Source organism: Electrophorus electricus, chromosome 8 (genome assembly GCF_041902795.1).
Source record: "Electrophorus electricus isolate QZ-2024a chromosome 8, ASM4190279v1, whole genome shotgun sequence".
Lineage (NCBI taxonomy): Eukaryota > Metazoa > Chordata > Actinopteri > Gymnotiformes > Gymnotidae > Electrophorus > Electrophorus electricus.
In genome coordinates this window covers 22,416,661-22,429,444 of record NC_137504.1, presented here as the reverse complement: position 1 = coordinate 22,429,444, position 12,784 = coordinate 22,416,661, and the positions used below count along the sequence as shown (strand labels likewise).

The 12,784-nt window shown below is 46.4% G+C and overlaps 1 pseudogene; it reads left to right on the top strand.

Moving 5' to 3' along the window:
• The first annotated feature begins 5,352 nt into the window (after window positions 1-5,352).
• Window positions 5,353-5,560, top strand: LOC113591880 (U2 spliceosomal RNA; annotated as a pseudogene).
• The last annotated feature ends 7,224 nt before the right edge of the window (window positions 5,561-12,784 follow it).

The window sequence follows — 12,784 nt, the reverse complement described above, 5'->3', positions numbered from 1 at the left end:
AAATAGGTAAATACGTTTGTTCTCGTGCCAGCAGAGAAACAGCAATTTCAAGATGGGCCGTTCTTGCATCTTAGGTTCCATATATGAATTGTATCGACTGGAGGAGTAAACACTGTTTTGAAACATTTGTGTGTTACTTCATTTTTTTTTTTAATTCAACAAAGTGAGGGAAATTCAGTTATCAATGATAATTGACAATGTAACATTTTTATGCAGACGTGTTTTGTGAAATATCAAGGTTATTAGGAGAACCCTTGTGAAGCTTGGTTACATTGGTGCAAGTATAGCTCAGAGAGAGCCAAAGATTGGTGGATTGAGAGTTGATTTGCCTGCCCCCTTCACTGGAGACAGGAGCCAAATTTTATGAGCTGGGTAAGGCAGCCTGAAGTTGCGGTCATGACACTCACTAGCGACGGGAGCGAGTATGACTATGAGCTGGTGAGAATTCTACCTACTCATTTGAGCAGAGCTGCATTTCTGTTATGGGACAGTCTTCCAGCACCTGTGCAGTCAGACTATGCGGCAGTCAGGGAACGGCTTAATGAGGCTTTTGGAGAGAAACAGTTTATGGACCACTTTAAAACCAGCCTTGCTGCCCGTCTGCGTGCACCCCACGAGAGCCTGGAAGTATATGCTGCTGATGTTAGCAGGCTGGTCTAGGAAGCATTCCCAGAGTATGGTGTAGTTGCACAAAGGGAGGAAAAGTTTCCTTTCTATATGAGCTCACATGCTGTAAATGGGCAATTGCTAGATACATTGGGCACTATGACTCTGGCTTTTAGGTTGGGGTCATTCATGTGGTAGTTCCATGTCCTTAGGAAAACCACTCAGGCTGTCCTCCTTGGTCTAGTGAAAAATCATACTATGGAAGTGGTTGTTCTACAGTTGGGGGACACCTACGTGTGAAATTGGTACCTGAGTGCTGTAATGTTTGTCTATTCCCTTCTTAGTGAGATACTAGTGCCAGTTAATGTGTACCCTCCCAGCACACATTAATCTGACCTCATTGAATTTTGACGATCACATGCAGTGAAGAGTGTCAGGAATGGTGTCGCAGTGGCCCGTGTTTTGAACCCTATTACGAGAGACGTAATGACAGCTTGATCACCTTGGAGAAACTGACCTTGCTCCACTTCCTCGGCCAGCTGATATTGCTATGGTGGCTTCACACTCTTATGCCCTACCTGTCACAGTGGATGAGTCTGCCATCACAACACAGTAGCAAGCGCAGCTAACTACACTCATACAAGAATTTTCAGGGGTTTTTAATGTAGCCAATAGAAATACTGGAATATGCAAGCTGATCAAGCACCTCATTGGGACTAGCAATCATATCCTCATTAAACAGTGTGCATGTGGCATGTCTCCGAGGAAACAAGCTGAAATCGAGTGTCAGGTGGTTTGTCTGTTGGCAGATGGCATCATCAAAGAGAGTTGCACCCCCTCCCTGGTGGTCCAATTAAGAAGAAAGGGGGCCAGTGGAGATTCTACGAGGATTACAGGCAACTTAATTCAGTCATGGTCAAAAATTATTATGCGCTGATTAGGAATATACTATCTTCACATGATGCAGCAAGGCTAGTCCATGCAATTATCACTTCCAGACTAGACAACTGTAATGCCTTACTATCTGGCTGTACCACTAATGCTTAAATACTTCCCATCTTATGTAAAGGTGTAGATTGGGGGGTTCACGTGCATTGACAATTATGGTAAACTGGGAAGTTGTGATGTTACTTCATGTATATTTGTCACTCAAATTGACTGCTGACTGAGAGCGGTGGAGTGCTGATGTTCCAGGGAGCCCTCATGCCTGTGTTTCATTCTGGCTCTATCCACTTAATTGTGCTGCCATAGCTAAATGTCTTCACATTGTAGTTCCCTAATTTACACACCTTTATACTTGGACATGCCTAATAATTTATTCTCTCTGTCATGTTTGCAGACCGGAGCTTCTCCTGTTTCTCTGGCTTCATGATCTCTTCCGTGTGTTCCAGTCCTTAGTTTTGTTTCCTGCACCCCTTCGTTCGTTTTCAACGCCTGTCATTACTTTCGCCTGCCCCTTGTTTATAGTCTCGTTAGCTTTGTATATTCAAACCGTGTCACTGCATCTTAGGTTTGTTGGTCATTTCTAATTCCATTTCTACGTATCTTAGATGTTCTGACTCTGCCTTGCTTATGGTTACACTGTACTCATACTCTGTGTTCCAAGTTATGTTACTCTTTCCATTTACTATTGTCATTCTCCTGTTAGGTTCCTACATGCGTTCTCTTGGTATTCTAGTGTATGTTGCCTTCTTTGTTGGTATTGCCTTCCCGGTTCACGTTTGTTAAGTTGATTCTGTTCTCCTGCCCACTGTATGTTATCTCTGTGTACTCGTTGCTTTGCTCCCTTTAGGTTTCTTTCCCCTTACTTAATTCATACCAGTGTTTGGTTGTCCTCGTATATCTGTTACCTGTAACTTAGTCTTGGTCATTGTTTACCTAGTTGAGTAACCCAGTTCTCTGTACTCCCCTTCCTTGCTTTTTACCCTGTTTGTCTGAGTTTTATGCTTCATTGTTTTCCCGTAGGTTCCCCCTTAATATTTAATCCCTTTTATAAGTTCAGTGCTCACCCTCACACTGAACTGGCCCCTTATCCTATTTGTTTGTTCCTGGAGTTTCTGTTATTAAATTAATCATTTATTTACTTTGTCCTGTTTATCGTTTTCACTGTGTCTTCCTCGGTTTTGGATTCTGCTTGTTCTCAAGTCCAAGGTGCTGGTACTTTCCATGTGTGTTCACCCTCGACCTCTCCCACGTTATACTCTCTTTCTGCAAAGGTACACTTACTCCTGATGTCATCTTGTTACTGAACGTCAACCTGTCTCAGGTGCTGTGGCTCATCCCACCATTCTTGTGCAAGATGGGCTTTGAACACACATGCACTCATTGAACCCAGACTAAGGGATCTACATAACTGGAATAAACATTCATTGCTTTTTTTTTTTTTTTTTGCTTTTTTTTTTTTACATTTTATTATTTATTTTTCCACAAATTGTTGCTATTGTGGTGTCCATTGTTCGGCCAGAGGAGGATGAGCCCCCCCCTTTTGAGTCTTGGTTCCTCTCAAGGTTTGTTCTTTCATGCTCCTTGCAGTTGATGTCTGTTATTGAACGGGAAAGAGGAATGAGGCACAGCTATGGCAAAAGTAAATTAGTATTGTTCTTGTTTACTGAATTTAGCATAATACATTTAGAATAATTTTCTTTATTCACATGTTGCAGTGCTTGTTTCTCTCCATTTTTTTTCTTCGTTTCTTCTGGTAATCTGTGATTCACATCTCAGATGTTTTGACAATGCAGCCGGGGCAATCCCAGAAGGCAACATTTCTTTTAGACTTAGTTGCACTCCTCGTGCTGCAGCTGGTGAGCTTTAGGAAGGAGTTACTGGCAGTAAACTTGCATATATCCCCAGACCTTGCGCTCCTAGCAACAACTTCACTTCCAAAATGACAGTAGTAGTAGTAGTAGTAGTAGTAGTAGTAGTAGTAACAGCATATGAAACGACAAATGGTAGTGTCGCAAAATCAACATAGACCCCCCCCCCCCCCCAATATTCTCTTGTTTATTCATGCTGCTTTAACCAGGTATCCTATTTTGGATTTCCCACTATGCCTGAATATTGACCTTCAGTACCAAGAGACTATAGTAAACCTATTCTGGCTGATCTGTTGTGGTGCTAGTCTTATTTACAGCTAAACACCAAACCAGTGTATCAATCCACTCTCTCTTGCGGTATGCCTGTGCATCTCAAAGTGACGCTTCAGGAAAATCCCCAGCATTTGACAAAAGTATGGAGAGCTACAGCACAAAGTTATCACCAGATATAATGTTTACAATTTTTTTAAATCAATGTGAACATTTACCTCCCTCTGGAGTAAATTGGTCTGAATAGAGCTTGGAACGGATCAGTAAAACAGAGGTGATTGTTACGCGGACCTGCTATAGTTAGTGTAGCAACCCAGTGGTCAAACAAATACATGATTGCTTGATAGCGTTTAGAAACTCGAAAGCTAACTTGCTCTTTGCATAGTGTAGCGATTTACGTGTTTTTTCCAAGATGTAGCGTGGAAAGTTGTTTTTTGTTGTTGTTTTGTTCTTTCTTGTTTTGTTCATTTGTCACCATCAGCTTTTAAACGACAAATTGTTTTAATGCGGAAAACAATCGCAGTAGGCCGAACATGGTGAGAGCCGTTTTTCTTATTAATTTTGTACTGGAGCTACGAGGGTAATTTAGGGTAAATTTGCATTACTAGTTCTAATCCTCTCCATTTTAAAACGGTCCTTGGCTTTGCGGAAGGCACTATGCATTGAATTTACTCTTCTTAGAAACCTTTTGTAAATACATGACCAAATTATAATCGCTACCTGCTTCAAATAAAATCGTTAAAACACACAATCACGTGTTTACAAAAACGATTCTGTAAAACAGCATAGATAAATAACATGTGTAACGTATTACCAAGTTGTGTAACTAACTACTAGCTAGCTAGTCGTAATCTGAAAATGACAGATTTCTGGTATAATTTAGATATACTCTATTCTTTTATAGAATAGAATATAGCTAATGCGCCGAAGCACTGCAGAAATGAGTGAGGTGACAGGTAACAATGTCGCTCGATAAATCGTTTTGTAAAGTATTTTAATGATGCTAAAAATGTGTTTATTGGTAGTAAGCTTGAATTACACAGCACTGTAGGCTCTCACTACTTTTGAGTGCTTTGCGATTGTTTGTTGTAAAAAGCACAGTACAAACAAACGTAACTGGACTGAGCTAAATAGCACGGACAGAGTTGATGATTCTCTCTCTCTCTCTCTCTCTCTCTCTCTCTCTCTCTCTCTCTCTCTCTCTCTCTCTCTCTCTCGCACGCACACACACACACACACACACACACACACACACACACACACCTACCTGAAAACACAAACAGGTGAGGATGTCGGCGTTAATGGTGTGGCTGCAGGTATTTTCTGTGCCACAGAGAGTGCGCTATACCGTGTTCTCTCTCCTGGTATGTGTGCTCCAGCTGGCTCTGCTCGTCTCTGACGCCATTATGGACTTCTTCATTCATGAATTCCCCCCCTGGAGAACCCACATACATTTCATATTGGTATGTTGGACTTGACAATATTTTACTATAGTCAGTCTAGCTCATTTTGGTTTGGCACTGCAACAAATAATAGGTTTTCAAGTAACAAAATTACAGCCAGAATGCAATTTTCTAACATCCTGCACCATACGTTCTCCTGATAGGCAATCTCAGGATCTGTTTGGCCCTATTTCCCAAACAGCTAATTAGGTTATATGTAACAAGCTTCTCGGCCTTTTGGCTAAGATCAAGTGTAGTATCTGTTCTTATCAGTTTTATTGGATTTTATGAACGGATTTTACAACTTGAAGAGGACGCCACTGCGCTTGCGCTTTTTTATAGTCTTAGCGAGTCCAGGGGGGATCCGTAGGTGCAGTGTCTGGAGGCTTGTCCTCCGGCACCGCATGTGAACCCTTGGGCTCTTTTAGTGTTTTATTTGTTTTTTAGTGTTTTTAGGGTGTTTTTTAGTTTTTTAATTTTATTTTAAGCCCCAGCTCATCCCGACAAGAGGACGTTGTACTCAATCCGGCCAGCAGAGGGAGGACCTCCCAGGACGGAAGAGGCTGCTGGCGTGGGGGACCAGCTGCAGCTCCGGCTCCAGGACCGGCCAGAGATGGCCCCGGCGGATAATGGGGCGGCTCCTCGCAGCACGGCGCAGGCAGCAGAGGCCCCGGCCGAGACCCCGACAGCCAGCAGGGCCTCCCTGGCGGGACTGGGCCTGAGGGCAGGCGGAGGCCTGCTCAATGTGGCCCGGTTCCGCTGGAGGGACCCGCAGGACGGGACCTGCTTTACTGAGCGGGTCCCCTTCATACGGGAGGTCCTGTTCGGCTGCTTCGGGCTCCACCCCGGGGCGCTCATTTGCGCTCAGCGCAATGGTGCGCTCAAGTATTGTGATGTTACGTTTGCGAGTGATGCCGTCTACAGGGAGGTCCTGGAGCTGGGGGATAGGATGGGTGGCCATCCGCTGGTGAGGCAGTACGTTCTTGAGCCCTTATGGGACGGTGACCGACGGATGGTCACCATCCACTTTTTCAACCCTCACGTTTCGGCGGCCGAGGTCCGTAGATTCTTGGCCATGTATGGGGAGGTCCTCCCAAGTGAACGGATGGTGCGGGATGAGCTGGGGATATGGAACGGGCGCCGCCAGTTCTTTATGAGGTTCCGAAAGGACTACGAGGGACAGGAGACGTACCCCCCCCCGCATATTTTACGTATGCGGGGAATAGGGGGTACTTGTTTTTTAGGGGGCAGCCTGCCTTCTGCAGGGGGTGCCAGCACTACGGACACTTGGCCGAGGGGTGTCAGGACTACATCTGCCGCAATTGCCTGGGGCCGGGACACCAGACTAAAGACTGTAAGAACCCCCGCCGGTGTAAGGCTTGCGGGGGGGGGAGGGACATATGGCGCACTCCTGCCCCGGACAAGTCAAGTCTTATGCCACTGTGTTGGCAGGGGGCGGGAGTGTGGCCTTCAAGGCCAGGAACCCCGGGGGGGAAGGACTGACAACAGACAATGAAACTGCCCCCCCGGGACAAGGAGAAGAGGACCTTGCCCCCCCCCCCCCCTGCCCTTATGACATCGTCACCAGCGGGGGAAGGGAACCCGGTCCCGGGCCAAGCCCCTCGGCCGTCGGAGGCACCCCCTGCGTCCTCAGGCAAGGCCAAGTGTAAGAGGGAGAGGGCCTTGCGGGACCAGGACAAGAGGATGAAGGCAGGCTCCCCCTTAACGGCGGCGCCTGTTGAGGAGCCCCCCCAGGCTCCAAACTCCTCCCTGGCCCCCAAGGCAGAGGATTTTAGTAGACTGGTGGAGGAGGATACGCCTCCACCACCGACAACATATGGGGGCAGGGAGGGGTCACCTAATGAGACTCCATTTTTAGAAGACACTGTGGACAATGTGGAGGGGGGGGCTCCTTCCCTTTTAGTTGATTTTTAGAATGTTTTACTGTTTTAACGTGCCTTCTCTTTTCTCTTTCTTATACTATGGCAGATTTTAGTATTTTAACTTCAAACGTCAGAGGGCTGCAGAATGCGAGAAAAAGGGCAGCTGTATTCCAGGACTTGGCATCGACCCCTTCAACAATCTATTGTTTGCAAGAATTTCACCCGAGGGACCAGAGGGACGAGGCTTTGTTCTCCCAACAATGGAATGAAGGTAAAGCCTACTGGAGCGTGGGTGGCGTCCACTCTTCGGGGGTGGGGATCCTGTTAGGGGATCGTACCTTCGAGAAGGCAAGCTCCTTCATCATCATCCCAGGAAGGGCGATGGGGGTGGATGTCACCTGGAGAGGCCAACACCTACGGGTACTTTGTGCCTATGCTCCGGTAGAGGCCTCGTCCCGAATTGCTTTTTTTGATGCATTGGTCCCGTCCTGTGTCACTAATCGACACCTTTTTCTGGCGGGTGATTTTAATGTTTTCTTGGAAGGGCGTGCGGATGTCAGCTCGAAACATTTCCGAAAGCTGCGTCACGATTTCAACCTGTCTGACGGTTTTAAGGTATGCTACCCCAGAGATCCGGGCCATACCTGGCATAACAGTCGAGGGGCATCAAGCCGCCTAGATTATATCTTGGCATCACCCTCCGTGACTTTTAAGAAAGCCTCCTTGACCCCACACTGGTTCTCTGACCACTTGGTGGTAGAGGCCAGTGCTTCCATTAATGCGCCTGCAGTGGGCAGGGGTTATTGGAAGCTTAACGTGCAGGTCTTGGAGGAAGCAGAGTTCCAATCTCTGATTAGAGACCACTTTGCAGCCTGGCGAGGCTGTAAAGATGGTTATGCCTCTCCTGCGGCATGGTGGGAGCACATGAAAGAGTGGACCCGTGCTTTGACTACCCACTATTGCCGCCGGCGCAAGGCCGAAAGGCTGGGTCGAGTCCGGGATGTGGAGAGGCAGCTTAAACAAGAATACGCTGATTGGAATAACGGAGGGGAGCTGGACCTCGCTAGAGTGCAGGCCCTTAAAGATGAACTCAGGGTTCTGCACAAGAGGTCGGCGGCAGCCCTCCTGTTTAATGCCAGGTTGCAGCTAGTGGAGGAGGACGAGTGCTGCACTGCATCTTTTTCTCAGAGGGTCCGGCAGGCTCGTGAGGAGCGATTCTTTTACATCGCTCAAAGCCTCGGAAGGCCACACCTGCTCGGATCCGGCCCGGATGATGGAGGTTGCACAAAATTTTTATTGTAATCTTTTTAATAAAAGAACTACAGACTTTGAAGTAGGGGAGCAGTTCCTGTCTTATCTTAAGGTTAGCCTTCCGAGCACTGCCCGGGACAGCTTAGAGGCCCCCTTTACTCTGGCAGAGTTGATGGGGGTACTTGGCAAGATGAACCGGCGTAAGGTCCCTGGCCTGGACGGACTACCAGTGGAGTTTTACTCTACATTCTGGAGATCGTGGAGGTAGCCGAGGTTGTGCACCGGCAGGGTTTGCTCACTGAGAGCATGCGGTCAGGGGCGCTCTCCTTGTTATACAAGAAGGGCGATCTGACGGATCTCGCCAACTGGAGGCCCCTGACCATGCTTTGCGTTGACGTAAAAATCTTCGCAAAGGCCCTGACCGAACGTCTGAAAAGAGCCATGTCATTCTTGGTTCATGGCAACCAGACCTGTGGGGTCCCAGGGAGATCGGCTACCTGGAACCTCCATTTAATCAGGGATGCCATCTCCTGGGTAGAGGACAGAAATGTCCCTCTGGCGCTGGTGAGCTTAGACCAGGAGAAGGCGTTTGACCGGGTGGACCACCGCTTCCTGGAGAGGGTGTTGATAAAGCTAGGGTTTGGGCCCTTCTTCTTGAGGTGGTACAAGAAATTGTACGCTGGGGTGGGAAGCTGTGTCTCCATCAACGGTCACCTCAGCGAACTAGTCCCGCAAGTGAGTGGAGTTCGACAGGGATGTCCTCTTTCTCCCCTCCTCTACGCGCTCTACATAGAGCTACTTGCGGCCGCCATAAGGGCCCACCCGGATATAGACGGTCTCCCCCTCCCGGGGGGCGGTGGTGCTGTGGTAAAGCTGGCCCAGTACGCGGACGACACTACGTTGTTCATGTGCTCGGACCAGTCGCTCAGGCATGCCTTGGACATGGTGCGGTCATTCGGAAAAGCTTCCGGTGCTGCATTAAACCTCGGCAAGTCGGTTGCCAAGTACTTCGGCTGCTGGAGGCACAGGAGGGACGTCGCCGGAGGGCTCACCCTCAACGATGGACCCCTGAAGATTTTGGGGGTCCACTTCACATCGGAAGGGCCTGCCCAGGTAAACTGGGCAGAGTGTTTGGCTCTTGCCCGGAAAAAGTTGGGGCTGTGGAAGTCCAGGTCCCTGTCCTTCCTCGGTAAGGTATTAGCATTGAAGGCCGATGTGTTTCCCTCACTGCTCTACTTGGCCCACGTGTACCCTATGCCCCGCTCTATGCGGCGGGGCTTAACAAAAGACGTTTTTAATCTCGTCTGGGGTGGCAGGTATGAGTATGTTAAGAGGGAAGTCATGTACCTCGGAAAGGACAAGGGTGGGAGGGATGTCCCTGACTTCCCTCTCAAGTTGGACTGCCTGTTCTTCGCACAGCTCTGTGCACGGTTGGCTGCTCCCCTCGAGCACCCCCATCAATATTTTATTCGGTTGTGGCTGTCCTGGCCATTACGTAAGGTTGTTCGCACGTGGTCTAACTCCGGCCCCAAGGCTGAGACGCTGCCGGAGCACTTTGACCATATGGTGCGATGGAGCAAGTCGCTTTCAGCGGGTCTGCGGCCCGAGTCCCTTGCCAAGCACAGGTTACTGTACAAGACTGTGCTTGAGGCACGGGGGACTCGCGCAGTTGTGGGCCTGGAGGAGGACACATGGTGCAGAGTACAGCCCAAAGGTTTAGACAACCGGCTGCAGGACCTGAATTGGTGGTGTGTACATGGTAAGCTGCCAGTCAGGGATGTCCTGTACAGGCACGGGCTTACCAGGCACCCTCGCTGCCCAAGGCCCAACTGTGCCGAGGAGGAAACTCTTCCGCATGTATTTTGGGACTGTGGGTATGCGCGGACTGTCTGGGGTAAGGTAGCCGACCTGTACAGGACATTAGACCCGCAGTTCCAGCTGACCTATGATAAGGTCACATGGGGGTGGCCCCAGGATACCAGGCCATCCTTCGCGTCCCGGATGTGGGAGCTGGTGAGCATTACCAAGAAACAGCTTTGGAATGTGAGGACCAGCCTCATCCAGAAAGGGACGCGCCTGGATACCTGGGGGTTGTATAAAAAGGTTTGTGGTGATTTAAAATTCAGGATGGAGCATGATGTCATCCGGTGGGGCTACCACACAGCGAAGGAGAGGTGGAAGGGCCTCTTCGAGCTGTAGGCCCCCCAGAGTCTTTATAGGGTTTTAGTTGAAAAAGGTTTTAACTTAGCTGAGACTCTGCTCCATCCGGTGATCCCAACGGACCATCGTGTTTTATTGTTTTAAACCACCATGGTAGACTTAGTTAGATAGAAACATTGTTTTAGGTAGAATTGTATGTCTTGTTTTTAACTAATAAGTGTGTGTTTTTTGTGTATTTTAAAGCACTTAATTAACAAAAAACTAACAATGTCTTTTAGCACTTATTGTTTTAGTGTGGGTTTTTATTGTTTGTGTTTTAACCCTGTTTTAACTAACCTAAGGCATACATTTTATCTTAGACATTGTTTTATTTCTACCATGGTGGCAGTATCTTAGGCCTGTTCTTATTTCTGTCTTATAGAGAGGCCGTTTTAACAGTTTTATTGTTGTTTTACTCAGTTGCCCAGGCCGAGGAGCAATCTTTTATGGGACATTTTACCACGGACTTTTATACGGACCTTTAAAGTATATGCCCCCCGTGTAATTGGTACACGGGGAGCCATGGTATTTTAAATGTCCTTGATTTTTAAATGTTGAATTTTATGTATAATGTTGAATTTTATTATTAATGGTGTTTTTTTATTGTATTGTTGTTTGATTTATTGAATTAAATAAATCTTGAAAAAAAAAATGTAACAAGCAAAGCTCAAGTGCCACTGAAGTCTTTAGGGCTCTATTCTCGTACCGTTAGAAACTCCCAGTGCCTGTATATTTTCTGTTCTACCTACATCAGAGTGGTTCCTGTCACGACTTGAGCTAACATTTTGACATAATCTATTAAAATTTCTTTTGTGAAGTTTCTGGTATTATATCATTCATATAATGAATGATCAGATGGCATACAAATGTTGTCCACCCAGCAGTAATAGCACACATGCAAAATATGAAGCCAAAATTAATTCCAATTTTGATTCAAACTTAGAACTACAATATATCTCCCTGCAAATTGTTGCCAACTATTGCCACAGACATTCAAAGAAAATATAAAATGGAACATATACTTAAACTATATAAACCATATGCAAAAAACTATATAAAACCCTAACAATAAACTTGGCATTTTTACAACTCTCTATACATACGTCAAAAGGAACAAGGTTCGAAAACAAGAAGCATAGATGCGTCTGCAAGAATGTGAAGAAGACAAGAAATGCATTAACCATAGAACATGACATCTGTGATAGGTGATTTACGCACACGAGTAAGCTCTCCCCACGGTTTATGTGGCTATCTCTTACAGTGGGCCCCCACCCCCACCACTTCTTTGGACCTAAAAGCACTTCAGAAACATGAGCGATTATCTTTGCCTTAACTCCATGGTTAGGTGCTACAGGTGGTGAGCTTCTACTGGTCTGTGCTGGGCTCAGTGTATGCGCTGCTGGTACAGGACAACAAAGCAGCCTACATCGCACTGCTGTCTGTCTGTGAGTCTTTGTTCTTGCATCTTTCTCACACTGAATCTGAGGAAATACTATTCTATTGCATCAGAGTTTGGTTTCACTTTTTCTTTTTTTTTCCGTTGTGTTTTTCACCTTTATTTTTTTTGTACCTTTATTTCCTTGCGAATTATTTTCCAAGACAGTGGAAATTTGTTACTGAACTTATCAGCACGTTCTTTGTTAAATCCACCATAAATTGATAAAAATAAATAAACAAAATACTGTGCTTTTCAGTGAGTATATAGTGGTAAAGAACTTCAGGAATATTCACCAGCCATTTGTTAGTCTGCTGTGAATGCTGCTTAATGCTCAAACCTAAAGTCTCTGTGGCTTTACAGCACTGAACTTGGGCTCCTTCATCTCCCGGTTCTGCTATGAGATCATGAGGATGAGAAGGAGATGAGTTCTAGAAGATTTTCTCCGTTTACCCCCACTGGATTACAGATTATTTCCTTGTCTCCCGACTACTCAACCTTGGACTGTAGTATGGATTACGATTTGGGATTTGCTCAAAATAAACGTTGCACACGTATGTGTTTGTGTTGTGCCTTGCCTATTTATTACAACAATATTCACATGCTTTGCTAGAGGTACTTTCAAAGTATTTTATTTTCTTATACCTCACCAAATATTTTGTAACTCTTAGTAAACTGTTTTAGGTTGAAGGGCTTGTGTAAAGTCATGCTCTAGCTCTAGTAGCCTTTTTTTTTACAGCTGATTAAAGGTGTTTGTTAGCTGTTACCAGGGTTTGCTATTACACTACAGCGAGGCCAGTTCAGTTGGGACTGCCTTTAAAGAGGAATCTCCATAATCTGGCAAAACAGACAGTAATTCATTCTGGAATTGTTACTTTTGCAGAT